The sequence below is a fragment of the Sitophilus oryzae genome, unplaced genomic scaffold (genome assembly GCF_002938485.1).
Source record: "Sitophilus oryzae breed Bouriz unplaced genomic scaffold, Soryzae_2.0 scaffold_1498_pilon_pilon, whole genome shotgun sequence".
NCBI lineage: Eukaryota > Metazoa > Arthropoda > Insecta > Coleoptera > Curculionidae > Sitophilus > Sitophilus oryzae.
In genome coordinates this window covers 1,392,662-1,413,796 of record NW_022146167.1, presented here as the reverse complement: position 1 = coordinate 1,413,796, position 21,135 = coordinate 1,392,662, and positions in this window count along the sequence as shown.

The window sequence follows — 21,135 nt, the reverse complement described above, 5'->3', positions numbered from 1 at the left end:
CATCTCTCGATAGCGTAGATTTCTGCCTGTAGGATACTAGGGTAAGTGCCCATTGGTTCGGAGTAATTAGCTCTCGGCCCAAACACTCCGATCCCTGTTCCCGTATTGGTTTTGGAAGCATCAGTATACCAAGTTATGGTATGGTCTTTTAACTGCTGGGCAAGCGTTTCGCTCTTCCAATCCTTCGTATTGCTCAATACTACATTGACATGTTTGTCAAAGTTGTACGTTCTTGGCATATCGACCACTGGGAGTTGCAGGAGTCTCTCGGTAACATGTCTACATGTCATTAATGACAACAAATACACGTTGAAATTTGGGAACTTTTTATTTTTTAATGTAATCATATTTTTTTCTTCGAAAAAATGATGATAAAACAGTTTCTGCATGCTTTTGGCACAAAAACATTTCAAATTTATGATTTCAGTCTAATAACTATTTAGTCAATATGTTTAATTTATGTGAATGATGACACGTATTGATAATTTCGATTCCAAATATCTCGAGAACCGTTAAGCCCGGACCCCATTAGCCAACACGCCACGCCACGCGATTCCATGCTACCCCACGTCGTGAAGATCTGTGTGTATGTTTTTCCATTTAAATACATGTATTGCGTACACACTAGGCAACGCGCCACGCCATCCGACGCCATAACACGCTATCACACGTCTGATGGGCGATTCGCCAGTCCCAGATCTAACCGATGTGTGTTACGGCGTGTTGTTCTCCGCTTGCCTCTCTAGTCCCGCAGCTGTCTACTTTTGTAGTGGATGTAGTTGATGTAGGGATGTCCCAAAAATAAAATAAATCGACATTTTCAATCGATTCCAACATGGGATATAAGAAAATAAAACCAGAAAAAATCGGTAACAAAAGATTGATCTTCCCAAGTAGCAAAATTACGTTGTTCAACGTAATCACAACGTCGCCAGGAGCAACCCAACGTTGCCAGAGCAACGTCGAAGCGACGTCTAAGCGACCCATATTTGCACCAAAATGGTGGATGTTTTTAGGGTCGCTACAACGTCGCCAACGTTGGCGACGTTGTTTGAGGCGACGTAGTTAACACATTAGGTAACACGTGTGACCTAATGTGTACACCATTCCCACGTCGCAACACGTGGGATAGCGTGGCATCGCGTGGCATTACGTCGGGTGTTGGCTAATGGGGTTCCGGCTTTACTCATAGCGAATTTTTTACGTAAAAACGTCATAAAAAGTATATTTTTGCTCAGTAGTTTTATACGGGTACGAATAAAAAGTTATTGCTCTTCAAACCAGTTAAAAATATGTAGGTGGCGCCCTCTACAAGTAAGAGTCATATTGACATCATTTCTCATGTCAAAAAACCACCAGACATCAATTTTCATCTATTTCGTCACAACCTTACTTCAGAAATTATTTGGAAAAAATCGAAATAAAAATGAAACTTCTACACCCTGTATCTCCGAATCAAAGCATTTTAGAACATACATTTATACGAACTTTTTACTTATTCTTATCTGCAAAATATGGTACTGAAGTTTCCGGAATAGGAAAATAATTTTCTGCCTAATGCCTCTTTCCTTATAGGTACTATATTATCTACATAATTTTGCATATTTCATTTATACTTTATTATTTGCAATAATCTCGAAAATTATCAAATGTTATCAAGTTTTATTGTGTCGTCATTCTATCTACATTCTCTAAAGGTCTAAAATAATTTCACTGCTCTAAAAAGATGTTTATAGCTGTTTTCAGTGTCTAGAGATAAAACTATACCCCTCTCTCTACCGTATCCATGCTGAACAATTTGCCCTAATGTTCGGGTCATTCGTGTGAAAAGTTTCACACTATTAAAATAAATAGAGGACGCTTTACTCTACAAGCTCTTCTGCTTTTCAGTGAAAATTGTTTTCGGTATATTTATATCGTGGGAAAACCCTTGATATTTGTTTTATTTTAGAGATAATTTTCTCAGATTATATCGTGATATGGTTATTAGCAATAATTAAATTTAATTATTATCGATTCGAAATTAGTGTATAGTATACAGGGTGGTCCGAACTGTATTCCGGAAACTTTCTGCAGATAAAAATTAGTAAAAAGTTCGTATAAATGTATGTCCTAAAATGCTTAGTTTCGGAGATACAGGGTGTAATAGTTTCATTTTATTACGATTTTTTCGAAATAATTTCTGAAGTACCGGCAATATCTTATACAGAAATAGGCAGAAAATTATCTTATACAGATTGTTATTCCGGAAACTTCGGCAGCATATTCTGCAGATAAAAATAAGTAAAAAGCCCCTATACATGTATGTCCTAAAATGCTTAGTTTCGGAGATACAGGGTGTAGAAGTTTCATTTTATTTCGATTTTTTTCTAAATAATTTATGAAATAATATCAATATTTGGATGAAAGTTGGTGTTTGGGAGTTTTTTGACATGAGAAATTTGATTTTAATGTCAATATGACCCCTATTTGTAGGGGCGCCTCTTTAATGTGTTTTAACTGTTTTGAAGAGTAATAACTTTTTGTCCGTGTCTGTATAAAACTACTGAGTGAAAAAGTATACATTTCCGTGACTTTTTACGTAAAAAATGTCTTTTTGAATTTAAAATCGCTACGAGCCACCGTTCTGAAGATATTGTTGCGGACCCGTGTGGACTTGACCTAACATAACTATATGTTCCGCCCTCAGATGACCTTAACATCGCATTAAAGAATAGACACCGGAATGATTCATTCGAACGTTCGGAGAAAAACGAGTTCCACTGGAATGGAGTAGTACATACGAGAACATTCGAAACCTTCTCTATGCACCTAATGATTTATGGATTATTCGAGAAACTCTTTAGCTGTGGGTATAAAATCCGACGGCTGGGGCCTGAGGAAGACAGACATAAATAGACGAGTACAGTTGACGCGCTAAAATTTAAAATACATTCTTTCTAGATAAATAGTTATAAATCGTTTGTAAATAGTTCTTTAAGTCTTTTATCGTTGTTGTCTTTGTTAATTAGTGTTAAATAAATTGTGTTTAAATAAATTGTGACTTTCTATCCACACGGAACCGACGAAAAACATAACAATATTTAGCACGGAAATAGTCAATAACACATGTCATTATTGACAAAAAATAAACACGCTATAACCCACAAAATTCTAAAAGTTACTGGCTTGTGGAAGTATGCTTTGGAATTAAATAAGACAATAGAAAATTTCATTAATGACTTATATTTAATTAACAATTATAAACAATCAATGTAATTGGCTGTGACAGTCTCGATTATATGAGATTAGATATGCAACTGGAATACTTAAGTGTTTCTGCTTCGGTTGGTTGGGAGAAAGGCCTCGCCCTCTTCGCTGCACTCGTCCGCTGGTGGGTAGCGTGATTGTCCGGCTAACGTTGGAGAGCTTGTGAGACTCCACCAGTCTCAGTGCGTGAGCTACTTATGGGGAGGGTCAATTCTCGTATCTTCCTAGAAGATAACAAACAGCAGTATTCTACTCAACACAATTGATAAGTACCCAGTTTTGTGGTGGTGTTCTAAATTACCAATTTAACTGTCTGTTGGTTGCCAATGAAGGTAGAATAAAAATAACTTATGATTGAACAACATATTAGTGATTCAAATAAACAATAATCAATATCTAAATCCAACTAGTACTTATTATAATAAAAATTATAATTAAAATTTAAAAAAGAAAATAGGCAATGACAGTTTAAATTAAGTTATAATTGAAAAGATTGTCCAAATTATTTAAAGAATATAAAGAATTTAAATATAGAATTATAAAAAAATATAAAAGAAAAATATCTGCTCTCTCTCTCTAGTTGCTCTCTCTCTCTAGAAAATTCCAGACCACCACAATCACTTCGGTACGACTTGAAAAAAAATATATATTGTTACAGTAAATTATTTGATTTAATTTGTAGACACGTGTAAAAAGAATAAAAAATATGTGAGATAAAAAAACTAGAAATATATGAAAATTTAAATTAGAACAAAAGTTAATATTAAAAAACGATATTAAAAGATAAATTAAAAAACTAGATAGAAAGATAAAAGTAAATAGAAAGATCGAGATAAGATACGATAAGATACGAAAAACGATAAATGCGGCAATTCGACAGATAAAAACTAAAAAGAAAGATATGTCACACCAGGAACAAAAGATAATGCATCCGCCAAATAAGATAAAGATAAGGTAAAGGTAAATTTGGCAGATACGAGGTAAAGATACGTTCCCTAGAGTGACCCAAAAACAACAAAAAACAAAAATCTATCTGTCGAATGGCCTGCCAATAGACACCACCACTACAGGGGTCCAGATAAACAAGAGAGTTGCCTTCTGGCAAGCAAGGATTCGTTAAAGGTGACATAAGTCGTATAATATAAATATAAAAATCCTTACTTACCAGAGTCCCTCCTGGTTCGTCTCTGAGAGTACTCCTGCAGTGATTGATTCTATTCATGGCCCTGAAGTTGTTAAATCGAACACCTCTGCGGGTTCCTGTTCGACAGCTTGCGTCTCAGTACATAAATAAGAAAGATAAAATGATTAGTACTAAATAAAAGTTAAAGGTATTAGAAAATTTTTTACAAAACTACCATACACGTGCTACTAAGATAAGAAGATAAAGAAATGATATAAAAAATGAACTGTGAGATAAAAAAGATAAAATAGAAAAAAGGAATTTAAAGTTACAAGCTAATTAAATAATTAAATCAAATGATTAAATCATATTAGATAGTAAGAAATGTTAAAAAAAATAAAACTAATAAATAATTTCCAAGTCATTACCTCGTGCCGGTGTCTGAAAAAAAACTAGGTGTTTAAGCAAAGAAGATCGAGAGAGAGAGATTTTCGGCAAAACAAGTCCCTTTATAGAATTCTCCCATTCATTTAGACATGCGTTAAGTACCAAATGTCAATATAAAAATTTATAATTAATAGTAAAAATAATAAATACGATAAAATTTCCTACATACCTTCAAAAAAAATGTGTAACAATTGCATCTTAATTATTTAACACTAAACAAAATATTAATAATAAACCTTCGTTTTCATTAAAATAAACAAATTATTATCGGTAACCCATAGGCAACCAGAAAATATATAAAATATTTAAACAATTTAAACTAACAACCATCGCTAGTGATGTGTACCACTATCGAGGTTCCGCAAAAAATCGATAATATATAAAAAAACGGATAAACGATATAAAAGGAAAAATGTAACGAAAATATTTTCGTTACAACGCGTTGAAGATAGTTATTTGACTGAAATAATAAATTGGGGAATTTTTTTTTATATTAATTATGTATAAATGTTTTTGCGAAAAAATGATGATAAAAGAGTTTCTGTTGAACTGTTGGCACAAAACATTTCAAATTTATGATTTCAGTCTAATAACTATTTAGTCAACGTGTTAATTTATGTCAATGATGACAGGTATTGATAATTTCGATTCCAAATATCTCGAGAACCATTACTCGTAGCGATTTTTACCAAAAGACTTTTTTTACGTAAAAAATATCGTAATTGTATATTTTTTTACTCGGTAGTTTTATACAGGTACGGACGAAAAGTTATTACGTTTTAAACCAGTTAAAAATATGTAGGTGGCGCCCTCTACAAGTAGGAGTCATATTGATATCAAAATCAAATTTCCCACGTTAAAAAACACCCAGACACCAATTTTCATCCAAATATAGGCATTAGTTCAGAAGCTATTATGAAAAAATCGAAATAAAAATGAGATTTCTACATCCTGTATCGAAAACGTATATAGCAAACTGTAAACGAAGCATTTTTTTAAATACATCTGTAGGAACTTTTTTACCTATTTTTACCTGCAATTGGGACCACCCTGTATAATGCGAATTTAGCTGACATTTTTCTTCAACCCTCGGCCCTATATGATCATGAATTAGCGCGTCATAAATACATTTAAACAATCGAAATGAAAAAATATATCTAGTAAACATTGCAAAATAAAAACAAAACAAAAATGCTTCATGGTCGTATAAGCACAAAAGTGAAATAAGGGAAATAATCTCTTCTAAGAATAGTTTTTCTCTCTAGGTTTTACCTAGTTTATCCTAAACATTTGGATGTTTACTCTATCTAACACCGAAAAACATCTATTTCTGAGTATAGTGCACTTTTTCTACGAATTTAGCTGAAAGCGTCTTACGGAACGGCACCTTAACGCAATTATTCCTGAAAACTGACCGCCCGAAGCGCCGAAACGTCGCCTACTACTTCGCTAATTGCGAATCCGTATAATTTACTTTTTCCAGATTCGTTGGCGCGGCACATTTCCGGTCCAGACGCGACCTAACGTGCTCCTGTTTACGTTTTGCCAGAGCTTTAATCTTTGGCGAGGCGCAGAGGCGGACCTAAGCTTTTTTATGGGCACCGAAGATTGTAAAACATTGAAAAGTTAATTTAATTATTTTTTTTTCATAGCAACTGTTAAAATCGCCTTGTATGTATCAAAAATAGTAGATAAAATAGTACTTTAACCGCAAGGGTAGATTAAATGATACTTTAACAGCGAGGATACGTTAAAAACTTTATTTCTTCTCTCACGTTTTTTAATTGCTCCCATTTTTGAAAATTTTTGTATTCCTTTTCATAAGTTATTCGGGATTTAAATAAAAGTAGTTTGGATATGGCGTTTGTCGCCTCAGCCTGACTATCTGTTGCTGTTGGTAATTTACTTATTTCGTTTTGAGCCATTTCTGGCTCCAATTCAATCAGCAACGGAGAATTAAAAAATGAACATTTTTTGTATTTACAGTATTTCAAAATTTTTAACAGTTTCGCAGATATTTGCGGTTTTATATTTCATATGGCATTTTCCACAGTAAATTTTTATCAAAGCCACCCAATGATTTATCTCTCGTATTTTACCATTGAAAGCGCCATATGAAATAATACTGCGTGTATCTGCGAAACCGTTAAGAATTTTGAAATACTCTAAATACAAAAAATGTTCATTTTTAAACTCTCCATCTAATAAAAAAATAATATACAGGGTGTTCCGCTTAAAAAAAACGAAGAAAAATTATTTTATATTTTAGAAAGTTTGGCGTAGAATTTTGAACATCCTGTATAATTCACGATATTCTACATATTTATAGCAAAGTAAGTACAGACTATCTAAAGTAAATACCTAATATAGTTTTGATTTCAGAACAGTTTTTGTATTTTTACTAGTTTTTTTAAGAAGGGCTGAAAAATATATATTTTTTATTTATTTTTTAATATCTCTGAAACTATCGAAATATATTTATTTATATCTTAGGTGTATGTAAAGTGATCTGAAAGGAATCCAAAAATGCAATAATATACAGGGTGTTCCATTTAAAAAAAATCATCCACGTCCACTCACACTTTTTTGAGCCACCATTTAGAAGTTAAAATATTTTCCTGAAATACATCCTGGTACATACTTTAGGTTTGCACTAAAACAAAATTCTCAAGTATATTATTCTATGAGCTACAGATGCCCGACGCACTATTGCCGGACCCTGTATAAAATAAAGTTTCTTATATGCAACACACTGTATTTTATTTGAAAAAAAAATAAAAGAAAATAATAATAAATTTGAATAAATAATATTTGGCGACATAATTCCGGAAAAAGCCCAACCGCATTGGAAGTTATTAATGTTTTAGTTTGGTTGAATTTGATCTTTTTTTATTGCCTTTTTCTATTCCCGTAGATACGCCTTTGGTGGGGAGGGAGAAACTTGTAAACGGGACATTAGGAAACGCGAGAGGAAATTAAAACGACTGAGAAAATTAAACGACTACGGAATTGTTTTTTTTTTCAGTTTTTTACAGATGCAAAAAACCATAATAACATCGTTTTTTACCCTTGTGTTTAATGAACTTCAGATGCCGAGGTCCTTTAGATTAAAATTTTTTTCGAAAAAAAACTTATTTTTCTTACATTATTAAATAATTAATGCCATGACATGCCATGACGAGAATATTGACAATATTATTTCGAGAATGTTGACAATGTCATGTCAAGAATGTAAAATATGTCGACAATATTATATCGAGAATGTCGAAAATGTAATGTCGAGAATGACATTATCGTGTCGAGAATGTCGACAAGGCCATGTCGAGAATGTAAAATATGTCGACAATATTATATCGAGAATGTTGAAAATATAATGTCGAGAATGTCGACAATGTCAAGTCGAGAATGTAGGGTACGTCGACAGTATCATTTTTTTGCCGTTTTGTACCTGTTTTGTATCATTTTTGTTGCCGTTTTTTGTTTTGTTCCCGATTTGTTTCTCATATGACGACAGTACTATGTCGAGAATGTCGACAATGTCATGCCAAGAATGTAAAATATGTCCACAATATTATATCGAGAATGTCAAAAATATTATGTCGAAAAAAATAGTTTTTACTACAGGTAAAAAACTATTTATTACGTGTACAAAACTATTTGTTTCACGTAAAATACTATTTGTTACACGAAGAAAACTATTTTTTACCCCTAAAAAACTATTTGTTACACGTAAAAAAACTATTTGTTACTACACGTAAAAAACTATTTGTTACATGTAAAAAACTATTTGTTACAAGTAAAAAACTATTTTTTACGTGCAAAAACTATTTTTGTCGCGGAAAAAAATATATCTTTTAATTTATTACTTTGTCAACATTTTAAACTACAATTTTTCAAACATGTCCTTTAAATCCTTCAATTTAACAGCTGTTAGTAAGAAGTTTCACTTCAAATTTGCGCACACAATTTTTTTTTCAAATCTCACATACCTATCCCAGCTAGTCAAACTAAAGCCTGATGCTTTCCATTTCCTCCAACTTTGACTCCCCCTTTCCCATGCTGGTAAAGCAGAGCGTGTCTCTCAAATTCGAGGAACAAAACTTTAAAGGGAGTGAGTCCGTTCCACACAACTTGGTCCATATTTCAGAATTTACTTCGGCCGCGAACAAGCTGCTTTGCCCTTGGTGCGTTGTTTGTTAACGACCTGCTGGTTAATGCGGAAAAGGACAAAGCAGTGGGTGTATTTTCGGACAAAACAAAACGTATATATCAACGAACAATTGTTCCTGGTCTTGTGTATTACAGAGTGGTTAATTTTTTTTAAAAATAAACTATTTGTTACACCTAAAAAACTATTTTTTATGCGTAAAACACTATTTATACGCATAAAAAAACTATTTGTTACACGTAAAAAACTATTTTTACGTATAAAAAAATTAATTTTTTATGCGTAAAACATTATTTTTTATTTATTTATTTTATGTAAAAAAATATTTGTTGCAAGTAAAAAACTATTTTTTTGTGTAAAAAACTATTTGTTACGTGTAAAGATCAATTTGTTACATGTAAAAAACTATTTGTTACATGTAAAAAAAGATTTTTTACCTTCGAAAAACTATTTTTTACACGTAAAAAACAATTTTTTAAGTGTAAAAAAACAATTTTTACGTGTAAAAAAGTACTTGATACATGTAGAAATGGGAAACACGGAGAAAACTATTTTTTATACGTAAAAACTATTTCTTGCACCTAAAAAACTATTTATTATGTGTAAAAAACGATTTTCTATGAGTAAAAACTATTTTTTACGTTTAAAAAACTATTTTTACGTGTAAAAAGCTATTTGTTACACTTTAAAAACTATTTTTACAGGTAAAAAGCTATTTTTTACAGGTAAAAAACTATTTATTACTTGTAAAAAACTATTTTTTGTTTGTAAAATCTATTTTTTCGTGTAAAAAATGTTTTTTACGCGTAAGAAACTATTTTTTTACCAGTAATTATTGTATTTTCTAAAATATGTAGACATAAGTTATAATGAAATGTAATACTATTTATTTATTTTTGTTACAGATTTTCTACAACAAATCGATGGATGTATACAATGCCAGTGCAGTACATTTATCCTTTTGCTGAATATTGCCAACAATGCATTAGGACAGCTGCACTTCAATTCAACTACCCTCTTCAACATACCATTAGGTGGATTAAATTCAAAATTCAACAGTGGATTGAGAATGAAATTCAACATTGAATAGGAAACTAAATAATTTTAGGTAAATTTTACTAAAAGGTATATGTTTTAAGCCGAATATGTTTAATAAATAACTAATAATTATTGTATTTTGTATAATATATAGATATAAATGATTAATTTCAAATATAATATTTTGGCGCTCAATTTATTTTAGTTTTATGCAACTATAAATGTCTTAACAATTTACATTATTTTTATTTCAGGCAACCATAAATACCTTAAGGTGTATATAGAGTTGCCTATAAAAGCACTAAATTTTTGAATTTAGTTTTTAATAGTTTTTTAATTATTATAACTACCATGTTTTTTTTCCTTGTATTACTTAAAAAATTTCTGTCTGTCTGTCCGTCGGTCAGTCTGTCCTTCTGTCCGTCAAAAAAAGTTTCACTTCAAAAAAGTCCATTATGTTGCGCAGATTCTTATATATCTTATAATATTTTATATAACCTATCAATTTACTGGTTATTTAAAGTTATATCGTATTATCGGAAAAAAACGACGTCCAGCTGGCTTGAAATTGATGATCGATGACATTCCCCTTATAATTTTACATATAAAATGACAGCAATCTTAATTTATTAGCCATCGCTGACGCCGTTTTTTTTCTCGATATATTGTAAAAGAAATAGTGTGTTTAATAGTTTGAAATGTGGAAAAACTAATAAATTAAAAAAATGTTTTTTACGCGTCAAAATAGTTTTTTCGCGTAAAAAATAGTTTTTTATACTTAATAAATAGTTTTTTACACGTAAAAATAGTTTTTTCGCGTAAAAAATAGTTTTTTACACTTAATAAATGTTTTTTTACGCGTAAAAATAGTTTTTACGTGTGATAAGTGTTTTTTTACACGTAAAATAGTTTTTTACCTGTAATAAATAGTTTTTTACATGTAGAAAATGTTTTTTTCCATGTAAAAATATTTTTTTAAGTGTTATAAATAGTTTTTTAGACGTAAAAATGTTTTTTTAATAATAATAAATAGTTTTTTACGTGTATAAAATAGTTTTTTACGTGTATAAAATAGTTTTTTACACTTAAAAATAGTTTTTTGTGCTTAAAATAGTTCTTTACGTGTAAAAAATAGTTTTTTTCACGTAAAAATAGTTCTTTACACGTAAAAAATAGTTTTTTACGAGTAACAAATAGTTTTTAACGTGTAATAAATAAATTTTTACTTGTTATTGAAAGTTATATCGTATGATTGAAAAAAAACGACGTCCATCTTGGCTTAACAATGATGATCGATGACATTCCCTATATCATTTGACATATAAAATTACAGCAACCTTCATTTATTAGCCATTGCTGACGCCGTTTTTTTCGATCATATTGTAAAAGTAATAGTTTTTAATCAAACTTAATTAATTATTTATCTTTTTCTTACAGAAATACTTACATTAATTAATTATTTATCTTTTTCTTACAGAACCAAGACTTTGCAGCAGGGTACCCAGAAGATTTATTTACCTCAACATAGACATCAGCATGTCCATCAATGCCTTGGATTGAATATACTTTTAATATTATTATTGTTAATAAAATATAATATATCAATAAATAATATTTCATAATAAATTCGTTTTTTATTTGACTAAAATACCGTATGATCGGAAAAAACGCTATCCAGTTGGCTAGGAAATGACGATCGATCATATTTCCCATATAAACTTTCATATAAAATGACAGCGATCTTCATTTCATAGCCATCGCTGACGCCGTTTTTTTTTTCGATCATACTGTATATTATAATCTACTGTCTATTCGTGAACAGATAGAAAATGACATTTAATTATCACAAATATATTCTAATTCTAATACTAAGCAACTCAGCAACTTGTTCTGGAATAGACAGTATTTTATATATTATATAATCCTGATCAAAATCCAACAGTATCAGATACTGAAAAAAAAGTTTGTCTGAACATACTTGACTTGGTAAATGGTCAGATATTTAAATGAAATATTTTCAAATAAATGGTGAATGCAACTGCTTACTTCCTGGTACCGAAATATACCTCCTCGCACTCATATGTTCCTGAAAATAATTCAAGATTTCTCATTTTGAACAAAAGCTGCCAAAAATAATTTCCGCCTAGCAAATTTTAGAGTACCCGACCAACGAGTTAGAACAGTTAGATTTTTTGGAAAAACGGCCATAACTTTCAAACTATAAGAGATATCGAGGAACGGAAGACGGCAATCGATAGGGAATTAAATTCTCTATAAGGGTGCAAATTTAGGGGATGATCGGAGACAAAAAAAATTTTTGGGCAAAGATGAAGGAAGGTTAACCCCTTACCTCATTTTTCGCCAAAAATTTTTTTTTTCCGATCGCGCCTCGTTTTGCGCCCTTATATAGAGGGTTGAAATGCCTATCGAATGCCGACTTCCGTTCCTCTCCCCTTATAGTTTCCGAGATATTAAGGGTTGAAGTTTGGAAACGAGTTCAAAGTGCTAGAGATAGCAGAAATATCGTTGATCGATGCTATATTTATATGTGGTACTAAATTTACCGTTTACCTCGTCAGCTTTATGCATTCCTGATAAAAATCGGCGGTTTTTGACCTGGTTTAAAAAAATTTTGTGCAAGCTTTGTCAAAAAGTAAATTTTCTGGGACTTGTATCAGGGTACATAAGAATCACTAGGTAAATCATATCTCTTCACGCTTATGTGTCCCTGATAGAAATCGGTAATTTTGGAAAATTATTAAAAAATGTTCGTTCAATTTTTGTTAACAGCTAAATTTTCGTGGATTTGTATCAGGAGTACATAAGAGCGAGGAGGTATATACTTAACATTTTTCATGCCATTTTTCTAAGATTTGAAATATCATGGATTTGTAACAGGAGTGCATAACAGCCAGGAGGTCAAGGTAGGTATTATTTTCATTAAAAATACTGTCTATTCCTGAACGACTTGTTAGGTTTTTTCGTATTAAAATACATTATTTTTGTGATAATTAAATTACTTTCTGTTAGTTCATGATTAGACAGTATTCCTAATATATTATATTTCAATAAAACATTTCTTTTTTTTAATTACTGTTTATTAACAAATTATTTTTTATTAACAATACTAATATAAAAAGTATATTAAAATCCAAGGTGCTGATGGACACGTTGATGTCTATGTTGAGGTAAATGCATCTTCTGGATACCCTTCTGGAAAGCCTTGGTCCTGTAAGAAAAATATAAAGAAATAATTAATTTATTATTCACTTACAAGCTCCATTAAAAATTACATATGATCGAAAAAAAAACGGCGTCAACGAGGGCTATGAAATGAATATTGTTGTCATTTTATATTATGTAAAATTATATGGAGAATGTCATCGATGTTCAATTTCCAAGCCAACTGGACGACCCTTTTTTTAATCATACGGTATCACTTCTATAACTTTAAATAGGCAACTCTATATACACGTAAGGGTATTTATGGTTGCATGAATAAAAATAATGTAAATTATTGATGTATTTTTAGTTGCATAACAGAGAAGCAAATAGCGCGCTAAAATATTTTATTTAAAATTAATCATTTAATCTACATTATTTTACAAAAAACAATAATATTAGGTGGTTATTTGATTCTAAAAAAATGTATAATTTACCTAAAATTATTTAGTTCCTCTTCAATAATGAATTTCATTCTCAATTCACTGTTGAATGTTGATCAAACTAATGGCATCTTGAACATGGCGGATGAATTAATGTGCGGCTGTCCTTGGTCCAAAAATCCTTGTTCCAAAGCAGTACAATATTCCAATAAAAAAACAAGTTCAAAAGGAATTAGAAAAGAAATGCAAAAAAGTTGTGTATACATATTTGAGTCAAATTTCTTACTAACAGCTATTAAATTGAAAGTTTTGTATAACATGTTTAAAAAAGTATATTTTGAAATGTTGAAAAAGTAATAAATAAAAAAATGTTTTTTTACGCGTCAAAAATAGTTGTTTACACGTTAAAAAATAGTTTTTTACGTGCAATAAATAGTTTTTTACACGTAAAGACTAGTTTTTGTGCGCGTAACAAATAGTTTTTCCGTGTAAAAAATAGTTTTACGTGTGAAAATAGTTTTTTTTGCTTCTAGTGGTTTTTTAGGCGTCGAAAATAGTTTTCTACGCGTAAAAAATCATTTTTTTACATATAACAAACAGTTTTTTACACCTAAAAATAGTTTTTCCAAGTAAAAAATTGTTTTTTACACGTAAAAGATAGATTTTTACACATAAAAATATATTTTTAAACGTAAAAAATAGTTTTTACACGGAAAAGACAGTTTTTTACCCGTAAAAGATAGTTTTTACACGTAAAATAGTTTTTTAAAAGTAATAAATAGTTTTTTACACGAAATAAATGGTTTTTTAAGCATAAAAGTAGTTTTTTTATACGAAAATATTGTTTTTTAAAAGTGATAAAGAGTTTTTTACCCGTAATAAATAGTTTTTTATCCATAAAGATAGTTTTTGATGCGTAAAAAATAGTTTTTTTAAAGTGATAAATAGTTTTCTACACGTTGTTTTTTACACTTAAGAAATATTTTTTTTACAGGTAGAAAATAGTTTTTTACTTTTAAAAAACCGTTTTTTAAGATAAGTAACAAATAATTTGTTAACGTGTAATAAATAGTTTATATGTTTAAAAAATGGTATAAAATATTACAAGTAAAAAATTGTTTCTTAGGTTTAAAAAATAGTTTGTATAACAAATAGTTTTATACGCATAAAATAAAAAATTAATAAAATAGTTTTTTACGTGTAACCAATAGTTTTTAATTTTAAACACTTTCACAAAATTTGTATTAAAATATCAAAATATGAATATTTTTGATAAACACGTGGACTGCTCACAAATACACGGCAAATTCAAACATAAACCATAATATACATAATTCAATTTTTGTTACTCTATTCAAAAAATATGCAATTACAATTCAAAACCACCACGTCAACTTCAATCCCGCATCTTTCTTTGCTTGCCTAACCACTCAAAAATTCCCTTTTTAACGAGCTTGGTCCTTTTGAAAGGAAAATCACACGAAAAGCAGCGCGGAAGGAGACTTTTCCCTATTTAAAAATTTAAAACTAGTTCGCAGTTTCTGTGTTCCACCAATTGGAGAGAGGAGGTGACGAGCGCAGCCATAGGTCGTTTGCGAATTTCATCACTAATTGAAAGAGTTTGGGAAAAGTTTGAGGAAGCCTTTCACAGATGTTTTAAACCTATTCTATTATAGACATGTATTAGAATGCGTCATTACTGCATCGTCCCTTTGTTTGGACTCGGTTTTAAAAATACAGGAGTCTCGTTTCACGCGAGAATTCAAACAAACCTAAAAAATAGTTTTTTACATGTAAAAAAAATATTTTTTTTAAGAAAAATGTATTTTTATGCTTCAAAAATAGTTTTTACGCGCAAAAAATAACTTTTTGTGTGTAACGAATAGTTTTTTACGTGTAACAAATAGTTTTTTACAGGTAAAAACAATTTTTTATACGTAAAAATAGCTTTTGCGTGTAGCAAATAGTATTTTACACGTAAAAAATAACTTTTTGTGTGTAACGAATAGTTTTTTACGTATAATAAATAGTTTCTTACACGCAAAAAATAGCTTTTTATATGTAAAAATAGTTTTTTACGTGTAGCAAATAGTTTTTATGCGTAAAAAATAGTTTTTACGTGTAACAAATAGCTTTTTACATGTAACAATATTTTTTACGGGTAAGAAAGGAGTGTTTGCGCGTTACAAATAGTTTTCTGCGTGTAACAAATAGTTTTTTATTCGCAAAAAATAGATTTTATATGTAAAAATAGTTTTTTGCGTGTAGCAAATAGTTTTTTAGGAGTAAAAATAGGTTTTACGCGTAAATAATAGTGTTTTATGCATAAAAATAGTTTTTACGTGTAACAAATAGCTTTTTACGTGTAACAAATATTTTTTACGCCTAAAAAAGAGATGTTTGTGCGTTACAAATAGTTTTTTTTTTCATGTAAAATATAATTTTTTACCTGTAAGAAATATTTTTTAAGGGTAAAAAATATTTTTTCATATGTAACAAATAGTTTCTTACATGTATCAAACAGATTTTTATACGTAAAAATTGTTTTTTACGTTTAACAAATAGTTTTATACGCTTAAAATAAAAAAATAATAAAATTGTTTTTTACGTGTAACAAATATTTTTTATACGTATAACAAATAGTTTTTTACGCGTAATAATTTTTGAGGTTGTCCACTTTTCTAAATATTTTCTATATTTCGACAGATAATCCAAATAAATAAAGACAATGGAAGTCCGAAGTTATTTCATTACTAATATCTATGTTGCTGTTTCTCATCTTATTCTCCATTGTTCTGGTATTGAGTTACAAACATAAAAAGCTTTTCTATCTAATATAGAATTAATAAAACCGCGTATAAGTGTACACTGTAAAATAAATATGCCGCGGAAAACACTGCTGCACGTATGTAACGCACGTAAATGTTATAACTCAAACACCAAAAAAATGGAAGAAGAAATAAATTAAAATTCTTCAAGACTAGGTAAATATACTTATATAAAATCTAGTATATAAAGTTGTACCATTTCAAAGCAAAAAAATTGACGACTGTTTTACGAACAAACTACACCACTATGTTATGACCGCGCTTACGTCATCATATTGCTGCAATAAAAATACTTGTTAACGATATGTATATGGAGCGTGGCTATATCTGCAGAAACTATATTGGCCAAATGTCGACTGTGACTCGAGATTTATGTGTTTTGATTGTGGCGAACGAGATCAAACTCGTGCGATAAAAGAGTAATGTCCCGGCGATTTATCGATAGAAATATGTAATTATAGACAATATTGTTTTTTTGATCACGAAATACAATTTCCATTGGTGAAAAAGTTTATCTATTATCTATATTTACTACGTACAAAATGACAGCATGACTAGGGATGTAAAAATATATCGATATATCAAAATATCGATATAATGATATAAAGATCGATATCGTCCAGTATCGATATTTCTTTTAAATAAGAGTATTCCTAATAAAAATTAGATCAATGGCATCTAAAAACGCTAAAACAATATAAAAATATTATTGGGAATGTACAAAACATAACGATATTAAAAAAAAAATATCGATAATTTCAATATCGATATTTGTCAAAAATACGAACATTCATAAAAACGAAAGGATCGTTGGCAAAAAGGAAATATATATTTCTTTTTATCGATTCTGAATATTAAACCTTCCCAATATTATCGAAAGGCACGGTCTGGATAGAGGAAATATAGAAATGGAAAAACGATATAATTTCACATCCAAACCAAACCAAACCAAACACAATTACAAGTCTGGATGGCTAATATTCGGCTTTTCAGGTGGAAAAAAAAAATTTTTTAGCATAAAAATTAGATCAACGACATGTAAAAACGCTAAAAACAATATAAAATATTATTAGGAATGTACAAAATATATCGATATTTTTTTAAATATCGATACTTTCAGTATCCATATTTCTTAAAAATACAGAATTTCTTTTTATCGATCCTGAATATTAAACCTTCCCATACTATCGAAAAGCACGGTCTGGATAGAGGAGATATAGAAATGGAAAAACGATATAATTTCCCAACAAACACAATTACGGATATAGCTGGACATTTTACGGCGTCTCAAGTCGAAAAGATACTCTTTTTTAGAATAAATAACTCTAAAAACGTTCAAAACAATACAAAAATATTATTAGGAATGTACAAAATATATCGATATTTTAAAAAATAGCGATACTTGTGACGACTTTTCTGTCGTTACCCAAATAGAATGAAAAAAGAATCCGTTGCTCAGGGTTAGAGGAAAGCTGGGTTCGTAGGTAAGGCTTCTGACTCACAGTGACTTTGTAATGTTGTTAAATATTAAAATGAAAAAAAAATGATAATATATAGGCTGCAGAGATTTTAATATTGATGTTAAGAATTCAAATAGGTATGGTCAAAGACAGTGAAAAGGGCGCCACTTACTTTGTTTATGAGAGTGGTAAAGTAAGAAACCAAAAAGAAATGATATCACAACATAGCTAAAATAAAGTAATCAGCAGCATTAAGGGTCTATTATGTTTATCAGGAATAAAAGTCAGAAATAACTATCCTACATTAAACATTTATTGAAAACAAACACAAATATCATGAATTAGTCACAGTGATCCCAATAAAACCGCAAGTTATTTTAATTAGATTCGAATTCAGTAACTGTATTCTTTGAATTAAGTAAGCTACTTAATAAAAACAGGTGAAATTTATGCATGTCTCAATACGATGATGTTTCGAAACATGTCGTGTACAAAAACTTTTAAAATGAATACGTGTTAATAGTTTTCATATAAAATATCATAGCTAAGTAAGAGTGTACTGTACGAATCAAATTATAACTTATAACGTTAAATAAAAAAATAATTTTGACTACAATATGTGGGATAAATAGTGATAATTTACCAGGTTATTAAATCTGTTGTCTCAAAAATTATAAAATAAAAGCGTACCTTGTGTATCAAACTTAAGACTTATCTGTATATAGTTTCTTATGATGTAAACAGGTAGGTATTCTCCAGACTAACAGAAGTGGATGCAGATGACTATGGCAGGAGAAGTCTTCGATATCAGCCAAAAGAACGATTGTAATGTCAGGAACATTGTCTTAAGGTCTGCATAGGTCCACACAAAATGAAAGTGGGTGAAACATACAATAATTACTGCATTATAACTGCATACCATGTGGTAATTACTGAGTATCATGTGGTAGTTACTGAATACCATGGGGTAGTTTTGGTCTGAAATTCAGCTTTACATAAATATATTCAAACCATATGCCGATCCAAACCAGTAATTAAATACTCAAATAAACGAAATAAAAAACGGAATAAGGTGATCATTCCAAAAAGAAAGCAAACAAATACGATCTATACTCTGGATTGCATACTTTACAAGGTTTTCAAATCTCCAAATCGGATACCCATGCAATCGAAATCGAAAAGTGGATTCAGAGTGCTTTTCACTGGAAAATTTGTCGGACGCCGAAACGCGTCTTCTTCAGATCCAAATTCCCAGAAAAAAGAGCTTCTTCTCCGTTTCAGAACCAAAAAACAAAAAAAACCCTATTCACCACAGACAAAATGAGAGAAAAAAGTGATATCATATGATCGAAATCATTAGAACAGAAAATCGCAATCCACAGCGACGTGAGATTGGGACAAGTGAAATGCAATTAAGGAAGTTTGGCATATAGCGAATAGATGGCGCTAATAAACAAGGCAAGTAAACTGTAAGAAATGAAGTTTGACATCTAGCGAATAGATGCGCTAATAAAAATTAAATATCGAAACAAGTGACCTGTAACAAATGGAGTTTGGTATCTTTGGCATCTAGCAAATAGATGGCGCCAATACTAAGAAATTTAAATAAAAATAGATTTTTAAATTCAATTTTATTAAAGGAATTAAAAAATGCTACATACTTTCAAAATCAATATTTTTCAAAAATACGAACATTCCTAATAACTACAAAATCGTTCGCAAAACGGGAATATATATCTATTTGTTTTTTTGTCGATTCCGAATATTAAACCTTCCCAATACTATCGAAAAGCACGGTCTGGATAGAGGAGATATAGAAATGGAAAAACGATATAATTTCGCAACAAACACAATTACAAATCTGGATGGCTAATTTTCGGCTTTTCAGGTCGAAAATATTATATTTTATAATAAAAATTAGATCAATGACATGTGAAAACGCTAAAAACAATATAAAAATAGTACATAGAAATGTACAAAATATATCGATATTTTAAAAATATCGATACTTTTAATATCGATATTTTACAAAATACAAACATTCCTAATAATGACAGGATCTTTGGCAAAACGGAAATATCTATTTCTTTTTATCGATTCTGAATATTAAACCTTTCCAATACTATCGAAAAGCACGGTCTGGATAGAGGAGATATAGAAATGGAAAAACGATATAATTTCGCTGCGAACACAATTACGGATCTGGATGGCCAATTTCCTGCCCTTTCGGTTCGAGAATACTCTTTGCCGGAATCGATGCGATGACTGACTGGGGAAACGTTAAAAAGCCATTGTGTCTGTTGGAATTTTCCCCTTTATGTTCCCTTTTATTTCCTTCCTAGGGTTATCTATTATTTTCAGCTACTGCGTTGTACTATAAAAATAAAAAATAATCGTAATAATAGTGATCGAGTTTTATTTAAATTGTTACAAGTACAGGTTACAGATATTTGTATCAATTATTATATTTTACTTAAAAAATTAGAGCTTGAGAAATGCTTAGTTTTGGAGATACAGAGTGTAGAAGTTTCATATTTATTTCGATTTTTGCCAAATAATTTCTGAAATAACGTCAATATTTGGATGAAAATTAGTGCCTGGGAGTTTTTTGACATGAGAAATTTGATTTTGACGTCAATATAACTCTTATTTGTAGGGGGCGCCATCTACATGAGTTTTAACTGTTTTGAAGAGTAATAACTTTTCGTCCGTACCTGTATAAAAGTACTGAGTGAAAAAATATACATTTCCGTGATTATTTACGTAATAAATATCTATTGGTAAAAATCGCTACGAGTAATCGTTCTCAAGGTATTTAGAATGGAAATGGTTAATACATGTCATTATTGACAAAAACACGTTGAGTAGATAGTTATTTGAATGAAATAATAAATTCGAGAAATTTTTATTTTTTTTAAATTAATCATAAATTTTTCTACGAAGAAATGACACAGTTTCTGTTGAACACAGTTTCTGTTGAACTTTTGGCACAAAAACATTTCAAATTTATGATTTCAGGCTACTAACTATTTAGTCAACATGTTTAATTTATGTCAATAATGACAGGTATTGATAATTTCGATTCCAAATATCTCGAGAACTATTACTCGTAGCGATTTTTCCCAAGGGATCTTTTTTACGTAAAAAGTGTCGTACATGTATATTTTATTACTCAGTAGTTTTATACAGGTACGGACTAAAAGTTATTACTCTTCAA